This window comes from Mauremys mutica, chromosome 6 (genome assembly GCF_020497125.1).
Source record: "Mauremys mutica isolate MM-2020 ecotype Southern chromosome 6, ASM2049712v1, whole genome shotgun sequence".
Taxonomy (NCBI): domain Eukaryota; kingdom Metazoa; phylum Chordata; order Testudines; family Geoemydidae; genus Mauremys; species Mauremys mutica.
Genome location: NC_059077.1, coordinates 25,465,476 through 25,484,524, shown reverse-complemented (window position 1 = coordinate 25,484,524; position 19,049 = coordinate 25,465,476). Strand labels below are relative to the sequence as shown.

The following is a 19,049-nucleotide window of genomic DNA, read 5'->3' as shown; positions in this document are numbered from 1 at the left end:
ACAGGACTTTTTCACAAAGAGTTACATTCCATATACTTTTGCAGCTATAGAACTTCAGCTGTCTATCCCTGGAAGCTTCTTTTTACTAAAAAAACTTCAAACTCCAACCCCAAATTCCATTCAACAATTTAAAGCTTTTGCTACAATTTCGTTAGATTCTTGTTTTAATCAAGTGAAGCAAATTCTAAATACCTGAGCAGCTTTAAATCCAGCGGTGTTACTTGCTGTGGGTCTGATTCTCACACTACTCTGATGTACAGTACTGCAGTACTCTCCCTTTAAGTCCCATTTACACTGCCAGAGCAATATAAAGTGGTCTGAGTGTAAATGAGGATCAGATCCTTTATGTTTATGATTTTCATTTACTGTCTGTTAGCAATCCTCTTATGTAGCGAAAAAATTCTTTGTTCAAGCATTAAACCAGCACATGCATATGAGTGGGTGGGTTTTTTGCTAATGAAATTTTTAAAATAAGTGCTCCTAACTGTTCCTTCCTTTAAACTATAGCTTCCTCTCAGACCATGAAGCATTCAGAACACTGCATGATGGATGCATACAAAGGGTCTGATCTTGCAGTCCTCACTCATGCAAAATTCCCTTTGAAGACAGTGGGAATGTTGCTGTAGTAATGGCTGCAGAGATCAGGCTAGCCGATATTACAGACCAGATTCTGCACTGAAATCAGTGATGTTGCACAGAATGTAAGCCCCTGCTCCTGTTCCACCAAAGTCAACAGGACCTTAAATCAGCAGAGAATTTACCCCAGATAGTTTCCCTTGTCCTCCTCTTCTGAGTGAATAAAGTATCATCTTGCATATTATTGGCTCCTGTGAAATACAGTTCCTTATTAGTTTTTCCGCATGCTGTAGAATCTAGACATTTTGCAATTAATGAGAAATTAATGACTGCAAATTTTACTCAAAACAAGTGAGCTCTGTAGCCCTCTTTTGAGCCTAAATTATGAAATATACTTCTGCAGATAAATTATCTAGAGCCAGATCAATCAGTGCGTTGGTATAATTCTTAGACTTTTGCCTCAGGGCACATAACTGACATTTTGTATATGTAAAGTACTGGAGTTTTTCATATGCCAAAGTTTAAACCACAGAAAGAATCTTCTAGCAGATTACAGTAGAAGCTGGTTGCAGACATTTAACATGGCCTATTATCTGTGCATGCCATATTAACTAAAAATTAAGCACAGGCTGCACTCCACAATGAAGCAAGTTGAGCAAACAATGGAACCCTTATATCTGAATTGCTTTTGGCCCTATCCAGTCCAAATGAATCTCTGCAGCTGTTGGCTCTCAGGAACTTCCACTAGTATCCAAAGCTGCACCAATGCAATGTGAATTCTAATTCTTGCTGCATGGGGAGCTTTATGCATTCATATACACCCACCCCATAACCAAGGGACGATTGAGGATACTGCTGTGCCTCTTTATTGGGTATGGCTATTGGGCATTTGTAAATGATAAATACTGTGGTGTAAAGTCTGAGAAATGACAGATAGTCCGCTAGAGAATAATTTTAAAACTGCGGGGCTGCACATGGTAGGATCTCCCTAACTGGGGCTCTTTTAAGTAGGTTAGAAAGAGTGAAGAGAGAACATCATGCAGCCTAAAGATTATCCCATACATCCAACCTAAAAAAAAAGTGGACAAGATAAACCCCCTCCTCCTTAGGACTCTAATAATCTTAGAGAGGTTTCCACACAAAGGCTTGGGGATGGGTTGCCTCTAGAAGGGAGTTGTTTTCTAACATCTTCAATCACTATCTCACCTGCTTAATTGTAAATTCAGGATGCAGCTGCAGAAGCACTACCACAGATAGCAATGCTTATGCTGGTGCCATTGCTATGGAGAAACTGAGGGTGTGTCAACACTAGAAGTTTTGCCACTTTAAGTGGAAAAACCCAACTAGTGTGGATGAAATTATACCAGCGTCAGAGGGCCCTGAGCTTAATGAAGGGTGTGTTTTGGTGGATCCCACTATGGAAGAGGGCAAAAAAGGACAGGATGGGCTGGGTCCCACAAGATTTCCAGTGCCCAGGACTTCCAGGGAAGGCTTGAGGTCTGGTGGGATTTGGCATTTGATTTGGAGCCATGATAAAAGCCAGGTGCTCAGGGCCACTTCCTGTTAGCTGGTTTCCAGCAGTCAGCCCACCATTCCTCCATTATCTAGGTCTCTGCAAGTGAGGTTAGTCACCACTTTGGGGCTGGGAAGGAATTTTTCCCCATACCACTAGACTGGCCATGGCTGGTTGGGTTTTTTCACCTTCCTCGCAGTCAAATCTAGGTGTTGGGTTTTGCGCAACAGGAGGACTGGAATTCTCCCCCTCCTGGAAGTCACAGTTTGGACCTATGTGAGAGTAATTTAGTTGGCAGGTACCCAATACAGAAACTTGCTGATTTAGGCTCCAGATCCAAAAAGGTAACATATGGGGTAAAATTAATATACTGAAAATGAATGTCCTTCCCAGAATTTTGTATGTTTGAGAGCTCTCCCTATTTCTATTCCTGAAACTTATTTTAAGAAATTCAGTAATATTTTCAGAAGACTCCTTTGGGGCCCAGGTAAGAAAGCTAGACTCTCTGAACAAATTACAGCTCCCCCTGTCTCTGGAAGGATTTCATTTTCCCAACTTAGAAAACTATCAGATCTCCTTGTTGTTAAGCCAGTCATCGATGTGGCTGTTAGATGTGACCTCACAGATCCCACCTTTGGTACAGTTAAACATGAATTGGTGTACACTTACCCCCTTTCAGGCATTGTGGGATCAAATTATTATAGCTCCAGCGCTCCCACAATAACAGCTGTGAGGCAAGCTTGGTCAAACATGGCTAGAAAGTTCTGCTTCCATCCATTCTTCCATGTAGAGGCAGTCCTATGGAACAATCCCATTCTTAAAATCGGTGGCAAAACCTTGATGTGAGGGATTGGATGAAGAGAGGAATTATGACTATGTCACAGCTACATGACAATGATAAATTTAAACCATTTGTAGATCTTCAGCAACAATTTGGCTTGCTCTGCTCCAGAGCATGGAAGTATCTCCAGTTATTAATGTATTTGGACCAGATGCATTGGGAGCTCCAGAACTTTTATTATTTTGAAGGAAACTTCCTGGATTTACTCCACCAGTGGTATCCTTTTATGATTTTCTGGCCCAAAAAACTCTGCCAGAGATCAATAATTTGAGAGTTGCTTGGAACAGAGATTTGGATAAACAGCTACCTCCAACCCAATGGAATACAGTTCAATGAATATCTAATGTTCAAAAAGCAACTATAGACCTGAGCCTACGACTTAGTCACTAGAAGAAACTTTTTCAAATATACTGGTCCCCATATAGACTCATGATAATGGGCTCCATAAATGCTGACCGCTGTTGGAAATGTAACTCTTTTGGTGCTACATTAGCTCATATGTTTTGGGAATGTCCCTGTATCACAAATTTCTGGTATGAGGTGGGTCAAAGGACTAATTTCATATTGGAAGCTAAGTTGAAGTCCTCCCCCTCAAGTTTCATTCTTGGCTCTATTCCTTATACCTGGAGATTACCTGGTAACAAAGCAGCATGGGTCCAATGTGCAGCTAAATAATCCTGCAAAAATGGAAAATCACTCCCCACTATGGCTGACCTCACAGCTAATGAATGACTGGCACTCCACAAAAAAGGAGTGCCTGAAAAATTCAAAGTAATTTGGGCTGACTTTTTAAAAATCTATGATTAACATTCCCCTCCCCCGCCTTTGTCCTAACCCTCTTTATTTACTTTGTGCATCATGATGAATCTGGTGTTTGTTGTATTTGTAAAAAATAATAAAAAATATAAATAAAAAGGTAACAGTGGGCATCCTGCATGTTATATTTGGACCCAGCAGAGAAGGAAATAGTCAGACACAGAGGGAGTGATGGAAACACAGTTGTCTGCTGTGGAGACATTGCTGTTCTGGCAGCAAAACTGAAACCAGCACAAAATGGGGACTTTGCACTGGGGACGGGGAAGTGCTCAAACATTTAAAGAGAGAGGACATCAGACCAAAGGCATCTCCTTATGAGATGGGGGCATGGTGTCTAATCCCCATGAGGGACAAACGCAAACCATAGTTTGGGCACTACCCTATGGGGCCACCCTGCCAATGTGCTTGACAGTGATGCTGATTGGGCGTTGAGGGTCCATCTCACCTCAACCCCCAACAGAGGCAGGGTTGCTAGTGGGCAAGTGGAGGCATCCAGAGACCATCCTAGTGTGATGATTGGCTTCCCTTGGGGTGGGAGCCTCCAAGAATTGTCAAAGCATCAGTGGGGCACCATGAGCACACCAATGGTGTCTTATACTAGTATAGCTGTGATGGGATCCCCGGGGTGCTGCCTGGGACTGTGGGACCACTGTGTCCCGTTAACTCTCTAGCCTGCATTGTCTCTAATGCTTTGCTAGTGACAAGCAGCAAAGTGCTCCAGGCACCGTTATCACTCAGCACAACCGCATGTGAAACTCCACACCCAGCTAGATTGCATGAATGCTCCCAGAGCCACTCGTGAATCACAGAGAAAGGCACCAGCCAAATCCCCATCGCTCCCAGCACTGTACCTCAGGAATATACCGTCTTGCACTACCGAAGACAAGCAGTGCAAATTTATTAATTGGTTCACCACTTCATCAGTGGAAAGTGGACATACACCAGCCTTTGCAAACCTGAGCAGATTTACCACACACTTCAGGCAAACTCACCGGTAAAGATAAACAGTAAAACAAATGTATTGACTACAAAAGATAGATTTTATGTGATTATAAGTGATAGGCAAAAAGTCAGAGTTAGTTACCAAAATAAAATAAAATATAAGCACACAATCTAAACTCTCAACCCTATTAGACTGGGCAACATCTAGATTAAGAAGTTTTTCTCACCCTGCTGGATATTACAGTCCTTAATATACAGTTTTGTCCCTTAAACCTGGGCCAGTCTCCGCTGTTGGAGTCTTCAGTGTTCTGAGTGCCCTTGTTGCTTGCAGTATAGGTGGGGGCAAGAGAAAAGTGAAGCCTGGGGCCCATGTTCTGTTTTACACCCTTAGCCAATGTGCTTGGAAAACACAAGTCAAGGCATGTCTGGTGGGCATTGCTGAGTCCCCAGGCAAGGTTGAGCAATTCCCCTGGTGTGGCCTTATGCAGGTGAGTCATTGCATTGTCGCTCCCTTGCTGAACAATGACTGGTGATGTCTGTTCAGCAGAACCCACCTGGATGTTTGTTACCTCCCTTGTCATTGTCTCTGTAGAGCTAGTATCTGGGCGTCTCCCAAACCCACAGCATTTTTTAGTGAAAACCATACAACACAATTATTATAATTTCATATACATTGATGATATACATATTTAGATAGAACAATGTCTTTCAGCAGATCATAACCTTTCCCAGATACCTCACATGGCATGCTTTATACACAATATCACAATTATACACAGATGAGCAATATGGGGGTTACAAGATGCTCCCCCAAAGTATAGTATGTCACAATAGCTTATTCCAGTTTGGGAACTGAACTAAACCATTCAGGCATAACTGAATCTACGCTAGGGCTTTTACCAGTATAACTATTTTGGCAAAAAAAAAAAGCCACACTCCTAACTTGAGGTTACACAGAGCTCTTCTTCAGGTCATTGGGTATACTGGTTATATAAGCAGCAAAGAGTCCCATGGCACCTTATAGACTAACAGACATATTGGAGTATGAATACCCACTTCGTCGGATGCATGTCATGCATGTATTCACCCACAAAAGCTCATGCTCCAATATGTCTGTTAGTCTATAAGGTGCCACAGGACTCTTTGCTGCTTTTACAGATCCAGACTAACACAGCTACCCCTCTGATACTGGTTATATAGTTATACTGGTAAAACTTAAGCAGATGACACTTTTGAATAATCACAAGTAAAATAACTCATGTAGACCATCATTAGGAGCCACGTTATGTATTTAATATGTTTTCAAGATGACCTAAACAATGTGTGGTGTATTGTAGTCAGCCTGTTTGTTTTCATTACCTTGTTGTACGGAAGAAAGTGGTTTTAAATCATTTTAGTGCTCATTACAAGCATCTGAAATGCCAGTTGATTTAGGTTATTGACAAGGATTATTTCAACACCTGCTTTAAATGTTTGTTTTCTTTGAGTGATTTACTTTTTGTGGGCACCTCAGAGCAGGCATGTGAATAATACCTAATGCTCCTTTAGCTCATTTATGATTTATTAAGTTACACAAATATCGGGGATTACATTGAATTTGTTGCATGTTTTTGTTCTTCAATTATAAATGTAAGAAGATTAAACAGAATGCACATTAATCTTCATTAATTATGTACTTTTTCATAAATTAAAATTATTGCAGTGGTAGTTTGTTAATCAAAAACAGGATTAAATCACTGGACCCGATTCTCATTAACAAGAAGGTCCTTTTACTCCACTCTGGAAGTGTAAAGTAGGTGTAAAGTTACAGATACACCTATTTTAAGAATGCTTTACACTACTAGAGTACTGTAAAAGGGTCTTAGTGTAAATAAGAATCAGGCCCGTGATGTTTAGCATTGCCGAAGCTGATTCTCCGTAAAATTCAGCCCTTCATCTACACTAATATTTTACACTTTCTTCCAATTTGGGTCAAATAACTATACCAGATCTTTTACATCCTGTTGGTGCAATTTAGCTACTGGAGTTAAAGGGGTCATAGATCTGGGCAGAATTTGGCCCTCCTCAATAAGCCAGAAGTAATATTTTAGCCATTTATTATAAAAGGATTTTTTTCCCCTGAAAGTCCTCCCTACCCCTATTATTTAGCATGCTAGGATGCTTTTGGCACTTTTATACAAGAGCGATCTTTGCTTCCCATGGTTTAGAATGTAGTTTCATTGAAACTCTGATATCAGCTAGAGCAGTGCTAAGAGCATTGACATAAGAGATTCCCACCCTATCTATCAGATTTCCATATTGTGGTCAAGTATTACAACAGTTGGTTGTTGCTTATATATAAATCAACAAAATATATAGTCTGGAAGGTCAGGAGGATTTTTCTATTGTTTGAAGTTGGGATTCTGTTTATCACTTGCTACAGCTATTACGTAACTTCTCCCGTTAGTCTACAAACAAAAGGTCACTTAGAGGGTAGACTGAAGTGGTTGGCCCAATGTGAAGTAAACAAATGTGGCTCAGCCGTTTGAGCACAACACTGTAGCTCTGCGAGGGTCCCTGACAATTCTTGTGAAAGCAGATCCTTGGCAATGTGTCACAGGAGCAACCTTCAGATAAATCCATAGTGAAAGCAGCTTATTTGAAGCCAGAGCTTAGGAAAATGTACTTTTGGAATCTCAGCCAAGATCTGCCACCCCACTATGCTTTGTTTCAAGATCTTCCAGTTGCAGTAACCAGGTTTTCTATTATTTGGGTCATTCTCCTCTCCCTGTGCCCCCTTGGCCATAACGAGTGCCCCCTCTGGTACTGGTTAGGGAAGGGTAGCACAATCCCTTTACCCACCTTACACTCGGGCCATTACCTGCTTCAGACCCTGCTTCATCTGAAGTCATAGTTCAATTTCTCCTCAAGACACCAAGCAGTGACTGTCCCCAATTATTGTATCTAATCCATCTACCAGTTTCTAAGTACTGAGCTATGAGATTTGAGGTTGCCTTAACCAAAAACAAAACAGTCCAGGTAACAGAAACAGCTTAAGCAGCTGGCCCAAATAGGGACACCCTTCCCCACAACGCCCTCACAGATCCTGAACTCTGCAGAGGACACCACCTCTTAAGCCACTAAGACCCATTCTGTAGCCCTTCTCCTCCCAGCCACGTGGCCTTTGGGAAAGAAACTGCAGAAGCAGCGTAAGCTGGGACTGATGAACACTGACAATATATTCTATAGTTTTGACTGGACATTCTCTGCCCTGTGCTGATTGGCTGTTTGCTCCAACACCCTCGCCCCCACACCGCTTCCTGCCTCAAGTCCCTTCAACTCAGCCTTGCTCCACATCTGCCTCTTTAGTCTTCCTCCCCTCCCTCTGCTCACCTGTTCTCTGGTGCTCACCCATCTCCCTCCCCTTGTCTTATCTTTCCTTTCAGCTAACAAAACAACAACAAAAGCAGATTTTGTTGACAGAGCTAGAGCAAGAAAACAATAAAATATAAGGAGAGGTACAAATAACACTCATCTAGTCAAATACTGTAGCATTCTGGGGCACATCAGCCTCTTCTGAAATCATTATTGAAAACAAAGCTGTCACATTATAACCAGAGGCTGCATTTAAGGAGATTTGGAATAACTGTCATGGCAACACATTTTTTTTTCCATGAAAGAATAACACGTAGCCTTAACTATAGCATTAGTGGCAATTAAAGCTATAGTAAGGGTTGAAAAAATGTAACCACCATTATAAAACCCTATTCTCACTCACTCAAAAATGTCTCAGGAATTCTCCTTTTGGACTGAGACTTTCCATGATTGAACACAGTCAGAACGTGAACTTTATGATCTGAAACTTTGAGCAACATCTGTTCTATTTTTCAGTTAGATGAGTAACAACATTATACATTTCCTATTGAGAGAGAGAGAGAGAGAGAGATTTTTAAAAACCACATACATATACTTCAAATTATTTCTGAATTTAATTAGGGGTCAATTTTTCAGACACTAACATCCACTTCTGTGGATGCAAATCAAAGGCGCGATTTTGATAATATCTAAGCACTCTAAATTGTGGATGCAAATCAAGGACTTAAACCTCTAAATGGTGTAAACAAACTTGAGTACAAAATTGAGCCCACAGTTATTTGTGTCTGCAAAACTTAAGCCCTTTTTAAAGTCCAGGCTGAAAATGTAGCTCTAAAAATTCAAAGTTTGGATCTGCTACAACACAATGAGAAACAGACTTCTGATAAATTTGGAAGAGGGGGAGTTTAAATAGCAAGGTCATACAGATTTTAAACAGTTCTGTATGCAGAGGACACAAGGAAGGATACAATTCAAAAATGTATGGAGTTGAACATGCAGGTGTGCAACTCTATAGTGCCTCAGTCAGGGCTTCATTTTTTAACTCATTTCTTCTGCCCTCTTTTCCAATGTCACCATATTGACAGATGATTGACTGATATAGTGTAAGACTGCCAGACTTGTGATTTTTAATATTTATCTTAAATCCCCAATTCCCGGAGGCATGTGAATACATAAGAATTTCAGTGTTCATTGTTTAAAAAAGGAAGTTTCTAGCCCTCATGATTGCAGAGAAAAGCTTGAGAATGTGAGCTAAGTGCACCCTAAATGCTCAAAAACCAGAAGGAAAATAAAAAGAACTCCACATTTATTATTATTTTTAAATCACAGCATATTTTAAGACAATATCATGATTTTAGAGGGCCTGAATTGTAATTTTTGAATGTTTGGGATTGGCAGTGCTGCTTTCTTTTTCCCTCTTAGAAACATGAAATGAGGTGCCAATATCTATATTTTAATGTTAAGGCCAAGTCTTGGCAGGTCACTGATAAATCCACTGTCATACACACAACAACATAAAACCAGATATACTGCCAAACATGGCTCTCTGTTCTGTATTTGTACAGTGCCTGCCACAATAGAGTTCTGGTCCATGACTGGGAGTCCTAGGCATTTCCACAACACAAATATCAAAATAAAATAATAATAATCCTGACATCACAAGGCACGATACTGCATGTCAGATTGGCTCAGGGCACTTCCAGATGCTGTTTACTGCTGCTAACTTCAAGAGCAATGTGCTGTTAGAACCATCATGCTCTTGTTGTAGTTGGAAACAAAGATGTTTTCTGGATTATGGGTCAGCCATATGCCTTTTTCCCTCTGATCAGATCCCTTGTGCACATCCTATTGCATTAGCAGAATACTTTTGTGCCCCATGGTAGAATCCCATTTGCAGGCCTGCACCCCATGAAGAAGCTGTTTATATCCTTTGTCCTCCTTGGACATGTGCAGAAGCACAAGAAGGAAATGCAAATAAGTTAAAGTCTCAATAACCACATTTACTTGGCTATATCACACAAACAAAGCAGTTTCAGCTGCTGATTGGACTCAAATATAGAATATGATGTACAATTTACATTGTCAATGGAAATTCAACTCTTGCAGAGGTTTCTGTATACAACTGTGATGTTCAATTCACATCAGTTTTTGTATTTCATAAGCAGAAATATAATTCTCAAAATTGTCTGTGAAAACTAATGAACTTAGGCCAAAGAAAGTTGAGTTTGTCCCAGTGATATTGTATGAGAACTATAGCTCTTACTGGCAGATGACCAAGAAGACTGAATTCAGACTCCTGCTCCCCACTGAAATGTTTCCAGTAGTGTGTCCCTGTCATGGGGCAAGTATACCCCGTCACCCCTCGGGAGAGGGAGGGGACATTATAGCCTTGCACCCAAGTCCAAATAACCATGCTTTTCCTCAGGGCGGTATAGAATCATAGAATATTAGGGTTGGAAGGGACCTCAGGAGATCATCTAGTCCAACCCCCTGCTCAAAGCAGGACCAATCCTGTAGACGGGCTGACTCACCCCTGCAGCGCCTCCTGCTGGTGACTCCGGGAATTAGCTCAGTTCCAGTCCAGAGCGCCCTCTGCAGGCCGGTGATCCGCCTGTCTTCAGGCCCCCATGTCCCGCCTTGGACCTGGTGCCCTTTCACATGGGATGCTGCCCCCTAGCAGTAACCCCGTTCTCTCTGGGTTTTCCCTGCCCAGGGAATCCCCACCCTCTATCCCCACCTTGCCTCAGTATTGGCTACTGCCAGTCATTGTCTAGCCCCACACTCTGGGGCAGACTGCAGTATCAGCCTACTCATCACAGGCAAAGGGGTTTGGACCTGCTGCCTTGGCCTACCCCTGGGCTGCCCTCTGCAACCCCTAGTACCTGTTGGCCCACTGCTAGGCCGTAGCCTGGGGCTTTCCAGGCTGGAGCTCCCCAGCTCCTCAACCTTTCCCCAGCCTTGCTTCACTAGGTATCCAGTCTCTAGCTCCTTGCAGCCAGGCCCTTCTCTCTCTCTGAAGGCAGAGAGAGACTATCTTTTGGCTTCTAGCTTCCCTGGCCTTCTTATAAGGCCCTTGGCTCAGTTTGGGGTGTGGCCCCAGCTGCAGCCACTTCCCCCAATCAGCCCAGCCTAAAGCAGCAGCTCTCAAGCCCTGCCAGGTCACTTTTAAACCCCTCAGGGCAGGAGCAGAGGTTCACCCTGCTACAAATCCCCAAATGGCCCCCTCAAGGATTGAACTCACAACGCTGGGTTTAGCAGGCCAATGCTCAAACCGGTATGACCTAATGGTCAGAGTCAATAGGACTGCCCTTCAATGCAAGGCAGTAAGGCCCAATGTCCCGAGTCAATGGGATTGCCCTTACAGGCAGGGCCTAACAGTGTGGCCTAACAGCCCAAGCCAATGCTGTGGCCTAACAGCCCAAGGGGGGGGTGGGCCACCCCCAAGAAGTGAGTTGCTGGCTGGGTTAGGGGACCTGGGTCCTCCCTACTCCACCAGGTCCCAGCCCAAGGCCCTATCACCAGTGAGTGTATCTGCCCCTGGGTCAGCAGGGATTCATCTGAAACACGCTGACTGGGTTCCCAGTTCCACAACTGGAACAACATCTAGTTCCCCGCCCTACTTCCTACCCTGTCTTCCTGTGCTGTAGTCGAGAGGTCCTCTGGATCTCTGGGCTCATTGATCAGTGAAACTCACAATGACTCCGTCCCCTCATGGGCTTCCGCAAGCAGCCAGGTACTGTCCAGGTCATGGCGCACCTGGCCTCTGCTGTCTGGGTCTCTGGCTGCTCCCAGGTGGGAGTCTACAACACACATCCTCCCACCTCAGCGGTCAGCCCAGACTGAGCTGAGCTGCTCCCTTTTATACTGTGGTTCCAGTTAGAACATGCCTGGCAGGAGTGAGGGGGTGTGGCTTCCTCAGCCCACAATATGGGGTTAACCCTTTCCAGTCCAATGCAGGGCAGGTATACCCAATCACAGTCCCTCACACAAAAAGACAGACATATTATCTTTAAAAGAAAGCTGTTTTTACAAAAAGAAATCAAGTTTCTAGACTGCGTTATCTTTTCACCTCTGCCCAATAATTAAATGTTTTCCCATAAATTAGGGGTGTTTCTCAAAACATCACAGTCACGGATCTTGAGCTGTCTCCTGTTCCTCTTTAAGTCAATGGGAAATTTGCTACTGATTCGAATGGGACCAGATTTGGGCTACAAGTTACGTACAGCTTAATCCTGTGAAGTGCTAAGTCCCCTTGATCCCAGCTGAAGTCAATGGGAACTCAGCCTCTCATAGGATCATGGCCAATGAAGTGTTTCACAAAATATTACCCACTACAATAGCTCAGCCTGCAATGCCAAGCTGACAATTGAGAGCACAGTGTGAGCGAAGCCTACAGTACTGATTTAAAGAGTGAAAGAGCAGCAGCATCTCTGGCATCTTTGGACAGGGACTTTCAGGGAGAAGTTGCTAAATGTCTGAAGCAGCAGCTGCCCAGTCTGTGTAAATTTATGAACTGGCAGAACAAGCAAGCTGTTACCAGTGATCTCAGTTGGCACTTGTGAGGCTGGAAGGTGTGATCAGATCAGAGGGAGAGAGAAGGAGTTCATACCCAGATTCCAAAGGACTTTATAAAGTCAGTGGAAGCACCTCAGACAGAAACTGATCCGTAAGCAATGCACTAGGACTGTGTTAACTCACAGGGTGTCAGAGGAGCCACAGGAGCAGTAATTTGTACAAGATGAAACATGTTAAATTTTGTAAACTAAAAGCTAACACAGAGGGCTTTACAATAACATAAACCAGAAGAGACAAAGACAGAGATGCAGGTCAAGGACATACAATGACAATATTTCTAAGATGACTGAAGGCGGATTTCACCACAGGAGAGAGATGTGATTCAAATGTTGAACCTAGATCCAACAGCTGCACTCCTAAACTAAAGCTGTGTAAGAAATAGTTCCCAAAAGATAGGATTGAGAAGGTGGTTGCAGATCCCTGTAGATCCCTCATGGTGTTGGTCATTCTGAGATGTAATAAACTGTAAGTTTCTAGATTCTCTAGTCTTTGACACACTGCAGAGAGAGAGAAGAAATATGAGACCTAATTTTAAAATAAGCATGACATTTTGCCATGGTGACAAAGAAATTTCCTAGGATGAAGCATGTATAGTAGGGGACTGAGAACAGAATCCTTAGAGCAGAGACAGCAGATTTAATGGAATCATCACAGGACACAAGCTGCTTGAGATCCATCAGAGGTGAACCAAGGAAGAGAACTTCTGCTCACACCAACAAAGGTCTCAAGGTGTTTGAGAATAATCAGCCAAGAGGCGTTGAGGAGCAGTTGACACAGAATTCAAAAGCAGCCGTCTCAGGACATTGCACAGGGAAGGCAATAAAGAACAGTACGTTTTTCCAATGACCTATGCCATACAACCACATCGCCTAAAAGGAGCCAGATTTCCAGCCATACTTTAATTGAGTCATGCAAAATTCCTCCAGGGAATCTGGACTGAAGCACAGCTTCTCAGCACCCCACCCAGTTAGTTTCTGGCTCTTGCAGCCAGAAACAGGTCCTCGGTGTTTACCCCAGTACAAACAATGCCCTCACTATAAGTATATTCTTCTTTCTTCTGAAGTCCTTGGGAGTTTTGCCATTGAATCCAATAGCAGCAGGGCTGGGCCCCTTACACCTAAAGCAGTGCAAGGAAAACAGCTTCCTGGCATGTTTTATAGCAAAAATTAGTGTTGTAGTTAACTGCTGCAAGTGAAACTCAAGACTTGGCCACAAGCAACTCTTCCAGGTCACCGTTAAAGACTAACCATCATTTTAAAATAGATCATTACCTCTAGGATTATTCCATGCCGCCATGTCGAAGAATATTTAGATAAGTTAGATGTATTCAAGTCAGCAGGGCCTAATGTATTTCATCCTAGGGTATTTCAGGAACTAACTGAAGCAATCTCCAAACAGTTAGTAATTATCTTCAAGAACTCAGGAGGATAGGTGAGATCCCAGAGGACTGAAGAAGAGCAAACATAGTACCTATCTTCAAAAAGGAAAACTAAGAGGACCTAAGGAATTATAGACCAGTGAGCCTAACTATGATACCTGGAAAGATACTGGAACTAATTATTAAACAGTTTGTAAGAACCTAGGAGGGTAGGGTTATAAGGAATAGCCAGCATGAATTTCTCATGAACAAATCATGTCAAACCAACCTAAATTCCTTCTTTGATAGGAGGGCCTAATAGATAAAGGGGAAGTAGTGCATGTGATAGATCTTGATTTCAGTAATGCTTTTGACATAGTTCCACATAACATTCTCATAAGCAAACTAGAGCAATGCAGTCTAGATAAAATTACTATAAGGTGAATGGCCATACTGGGCCAGACCAATGATCCATCTAGACCAATATCCTGTCTTCTTACAGTAGCCAATGCCAGTTACTTCAGGGAAAATGAACAGAACAGGCCGTCATCAAGTGATCCATCACCTGTTGTCCACGCCCAGCTTCTGGCAGTCAAAGGCTAGGGAAACCCAGAGCATGGGGTTGTGTCTCTGACCATCTTGGCTAGTGGCCATTAATGGGCCTGTCCTCCATGAACTTACCTAATTCTTTTTTGAACCCAGTTATAATTTTGGCTTTTACAACATCTTCTGGCAACAAGTTCCACAGGTTGACTCTGTGTTGTGCGAAGAAGTTCTTCTTTTTGTTTTAAACCTGCTGCCTATTCATTTAATTGGGTGACCCCTGGTTCTTGTGTTATGTGGAGGGGTAAATAACATTTCCTTATTCACTTTCTCCACACCAGTCATGATTTTACAGACCTCTATCATATACTTTCTTAGTCATCTCTTTTCCAAGCTGAAAAGTCCCAGTCTTTTTAATCTAAAAAAACTGGGCATGTTTAATCTAGATAAAAGAAAGCTGGGGGGCGGACCTGATAACAGTCTTCAAATATGTTAATGGCTGTTATAAAAAGGACAGTGATCAATTGTTTCCATGTCCGCTGAAAATAAGACAATTAGTAATTAGCTTAATCTCCAGCAAGGGAGATTTAGGTTAGTTATTAGGAAAAACTTTCAAAATATAAAGGTAGTTAAACTCTGGAATAGGCTTCCTAGAGAGGTTGTGGAATCCCCATTACTGAAAGTTTTTAAAAACAAGTGGGACAAACAACTGTCAGGGATGGTCAAGGTTACTTGGTCCTGCCAGAGCACAGGGGGCTGGACTTGATGACTTCTAAGGTCCCTTCCAGCCCTACATTTCTATGATTCTATGTGTTTGGCTGCAGCAAGCAAAATATCGTGTGTGTTATATTTAAAGTTTCTTACAAATGATCAGGCTGAGTTAACTTTAAATCTCCTGGGAAAGCTGAAATAAATGTGATTTAATCCAAAGGCTGATGGATTTATCCCATGTGTTTTCCATTTTCTAATCAGCATAAGCTGCAGCAGATACATGGAGAGCAGACATAGATACGATGGTGATCTCATTTCAGCTTCAATTTTGATACAGTTTATTATCAAGACAGCAGCCACTGTTGGCAGGAGAAACTTTTGTTTCCTTTTCCAGCCATCTATAGAACCCTTATAAGTGTGTGAAACCAGTTTTCACGGATCATAGAATCATAGAATCTCAGGGTTGGAAGGGACCTCAGGAGGTCATCTAGTCCAACCCCCTGCTCAAAGCAGGACCAAACCCAACTAAGATAAGACTTTTGAGCTCATAACTGTTGTATTTTCCTTTTAAGATGTCATCATTTTAGCAGTAATTCATTAAAAACCTGACATTCTTAAATATTTGCTACTGTGCTTGCTGTGTTCAATTAAAGGTTTTCCCAGGTGCCTTCTCCGTTTTTAACTCAGTGTTAGCAAGTTAGGCCAGAGCCCACTTTTCTCCTCATGTTGGATAGCCTAACAAACTGCTTAGCAAGCAGGGCAATTACCCAGGGCCCCACATCACAGAGGGCCCCTCGTGGCAGGACTTGGACTTCAGCTTCAGAAATGTTGCAGAAATCCAATGTGTGAGCAGATAAGGGAGGCCAGTAGGGGGTACTCATTAGTTTCTGCCCTGGACCCCAGCGCGTCTAATGCTGGCCCTGGTGAAAAGCTGCCTCTGTCTTGAACATACCTGAAAACAATGTGTGTACATTAGCTGGAGAAGGGAGAGTTTTTGTAGAGATGCAAGGTGAGTTCACATTAACTTGAGCAGGATTTGAAACAAATTCCCTGTGCACCAGCCTAAAAATACACCTGTAGGTCTTCTTCATGCTATATATTCAAAGCATAAAAGGACAGATTCTGCCTCCCAGACTTGCATCATATAGGGTACTTCTACATTTGAGCTGGGAGATGTGATTCCCAGCTTGCATAGACATACCCACACTAACCCTGTCCAAGCCAGCGCACTGACAATAGCAGTGTAGCCAGAGTAGCATGGGCAGAATGTGGCTCAACAGATCAAACTTTTCAAACAACACTTTTTTTTTAAATTGGGAAAATAAAAATGACATTGTAAAATGGACCTGTCCCTGTATGTACTAGAAACGGGTATTTTATAGGGATTTTTTTATCATGTCCATTGAGAGAATGGAGATGGAAGGAAATGTGCAGAAAATTTACCATTGCACTGGGGTTTTCTTAATGGGTGTTCTTCATTTTCTAATTGCTGACAGTGAGCTAAAGGCTGTACAAATAAACAGGGGGGAAAGTTCCTGCGCCACAGAGCTGAACATGCAGATCAGATACACATAAACCATACAATATCAACACACGGGGTATGAACTGAAGGTCACATTTCACACCTGTGTTTTAAAGCCAAGAAAGTTCATCTGACAAAGCCTTGGCTGGGACGATTTAGTTGGTGTTGGTCCTGCTTTGAGCAGGGGATTGGACTAGATGACCTCCTGAGGTCTCTTCCAACCCTAATATTCTATGATTCTATGACTATCATTGGCACAAATTACTATTCTGAATGAAGATGTTAGGTCAGCTATTTACAGCCTGCCATTCCAAATGGCCAGCATCACCTTACTCTGGCATTAGGACTTTGAATGAAGAGACACTCCCTAGACCAAACAGTTGAACCTTGTGTTGTAATGATTTGTAAAGACCCACTGATGCCTGGTGGAAAATTTTAAAAAACCATTCCTGCTTGAGGCAACTCTTCTCATTCTATATATTCACTGTCTATTATTGCTAACAGTAGCTACATGAAAAGCTTAGCTGCAGAGTTCATCTGCTTCTACTCTTGCTTATGCCTATCTGAGGTCTTAATATTCTATTTGTGATGTCACAATTAGTTGCTATGGAGATGATTATATCACAAAGGAAGATTAAGGGCCAGTGGGGAGAGTTAAAAGTGACCTAGAACGGGGGGAAAAATGGGTCTGTGTTATTTGCTCTATGTTGCTGCTCTATGATGTATCAAAGAATGTCTGAAAGGGTTTTGTTTCTTTCCTCTGAGGCCTGGTCTACACTAGGACTTTAATTCGAATTTAGCAGCGTTAATTCGAACTAACCGCTCAACCGTCCACACCAGGAAGCCATTTAATTCGAACTAGAGGGCTCTTTAGTTCGAATTTGGTACTCCACCCCGACAGGTGGAGTAACGCTAAATTCGACATGGCTAGCTCGAATTAGGCTAGGTGTGGATGCAAATCGAACTTAGTAGCTCCAGGAGCTATCCCACAGTGCACCACTCTGTTGACGCTCTGGACAGCAGTCCGAGCTTCGATGCTCTGAGCAGCCACACAGGAAACGACCCGGGAAAATTTGAATTCCTTTTCCTTTCTGGACAGTTAGAATCTCATTTCGTGGTTGGACATCGGGGCGAGCTCAGCAGCACCGGCAGCAATGCAGAGCTCTCCAGCAGAGGAGTTCATGTAATCTCTGAATAGAAAGAGGGACCCGGCATAGACTGACCGGGAACTCTTGGATCTGATCGGTGTGTGGGGCGAGGAGTCTGTGCTTTCGGAGCTGCGCTCCAACAAACGGAATGCAAAGACCTACGAGAAGGTCTCCAAAGCCATGATCCAGACAGAGGATACAGCCATCATGCAACGCATCGCCGCGTGAAAACCAAGGACCCCAGACAAGGCTACCAAAAAATCAAAGCGGCAAACGGACGCTACGGAGCCTGCCACCACTGCCCCACCAGTGACCATGGACTCTGATGATGGGACAGTGTCGACGGACAGTTCCTCGACGATGTTCATGGACGGGGAAGATGAGGAAGGGTTTGTGGAGGACGAGGCAGGCGAGAGCGCTTACAACGCTGGTTTCCCCGACAGCCAGGATCTATTCATCACCGTCACGGAGATCCCCTACCAACCCTCCCCGGCCATGAACCCGGAGCCTGAATCAGGGGAAGGAGCAGTCGGTAAGTGCTTTAACCATGTTAACTTTTATTCTTAATATAACAGGAATCTGAAGTGTGTGAGAAGGAGGTCTCTCTATATATGGTGATAGAACAGAAATCCTCCTGGGAGATCTCCACGAAGCTCTCCTTCCGTTAATCGATAAGCATCAGCAGGAGGTTCCTGGGGAGAGCTGCCTTATTGGGTGCTCCGTGATAGCACCCTTTTCCGCGCGAGGCTTTCATGCGGTATTCAGGGAGCATTGCCTCCCCGAGCACGGCTGCATCAGTCCGTGGTTCGTGATAGATTTCACGCAGCATGCACTCTCTATCTCCTTCAGTGCCCGTCCTCACGGTGATCTCGCTAGGAGACTCATGCATCTAAGTAGGGGAATTACTGTTATGGTGCGCCTGGTCCAAAGTATTTTTAATAAATCCACGGACAGACGGCATAGCACAGACTCAACACGCAGCTGCGTGACGAGCGTAACGGAAAGCCAAAGAATCAAATGGACGCTCATGGAGGGAGGGGGGAATGAGGACGCAAGGTATCCCACAGTTCCTGCTGTCTCCGAAAATCATTTGCATTCTTGGATGAGCTCCAAATGCTTCTATGGTAAAACACCGTGTCCGCGTTGGTTCA

At 43.2% G+C, this 19,049-nt stretch overlaps 1 long non-coding RNA gene across 1 annotated transcript; it reads right to left on the bottom strand.

The window, feature by feature from the left end:
- Positions 1 to 632: 632 nt before the first annotated feature.
- On the bottom strand, positions 633 to 11,853 carry LOC123372440. The gene is made up of 3 exons (XR_006580288.1): positions 11,670 to 11,853; positions 2,759 to 2,925; positions 633 to 827 (listed from the first exon to the last, which is right to left on the bottom strand). It is a non-coding gene; the product is annotated as an uncharacterized LOC123372440 (long non-coding RNA).
- Between the last annotated feature and the right edge of the window lie 7,196 nt (positions 11,854 to 19,049).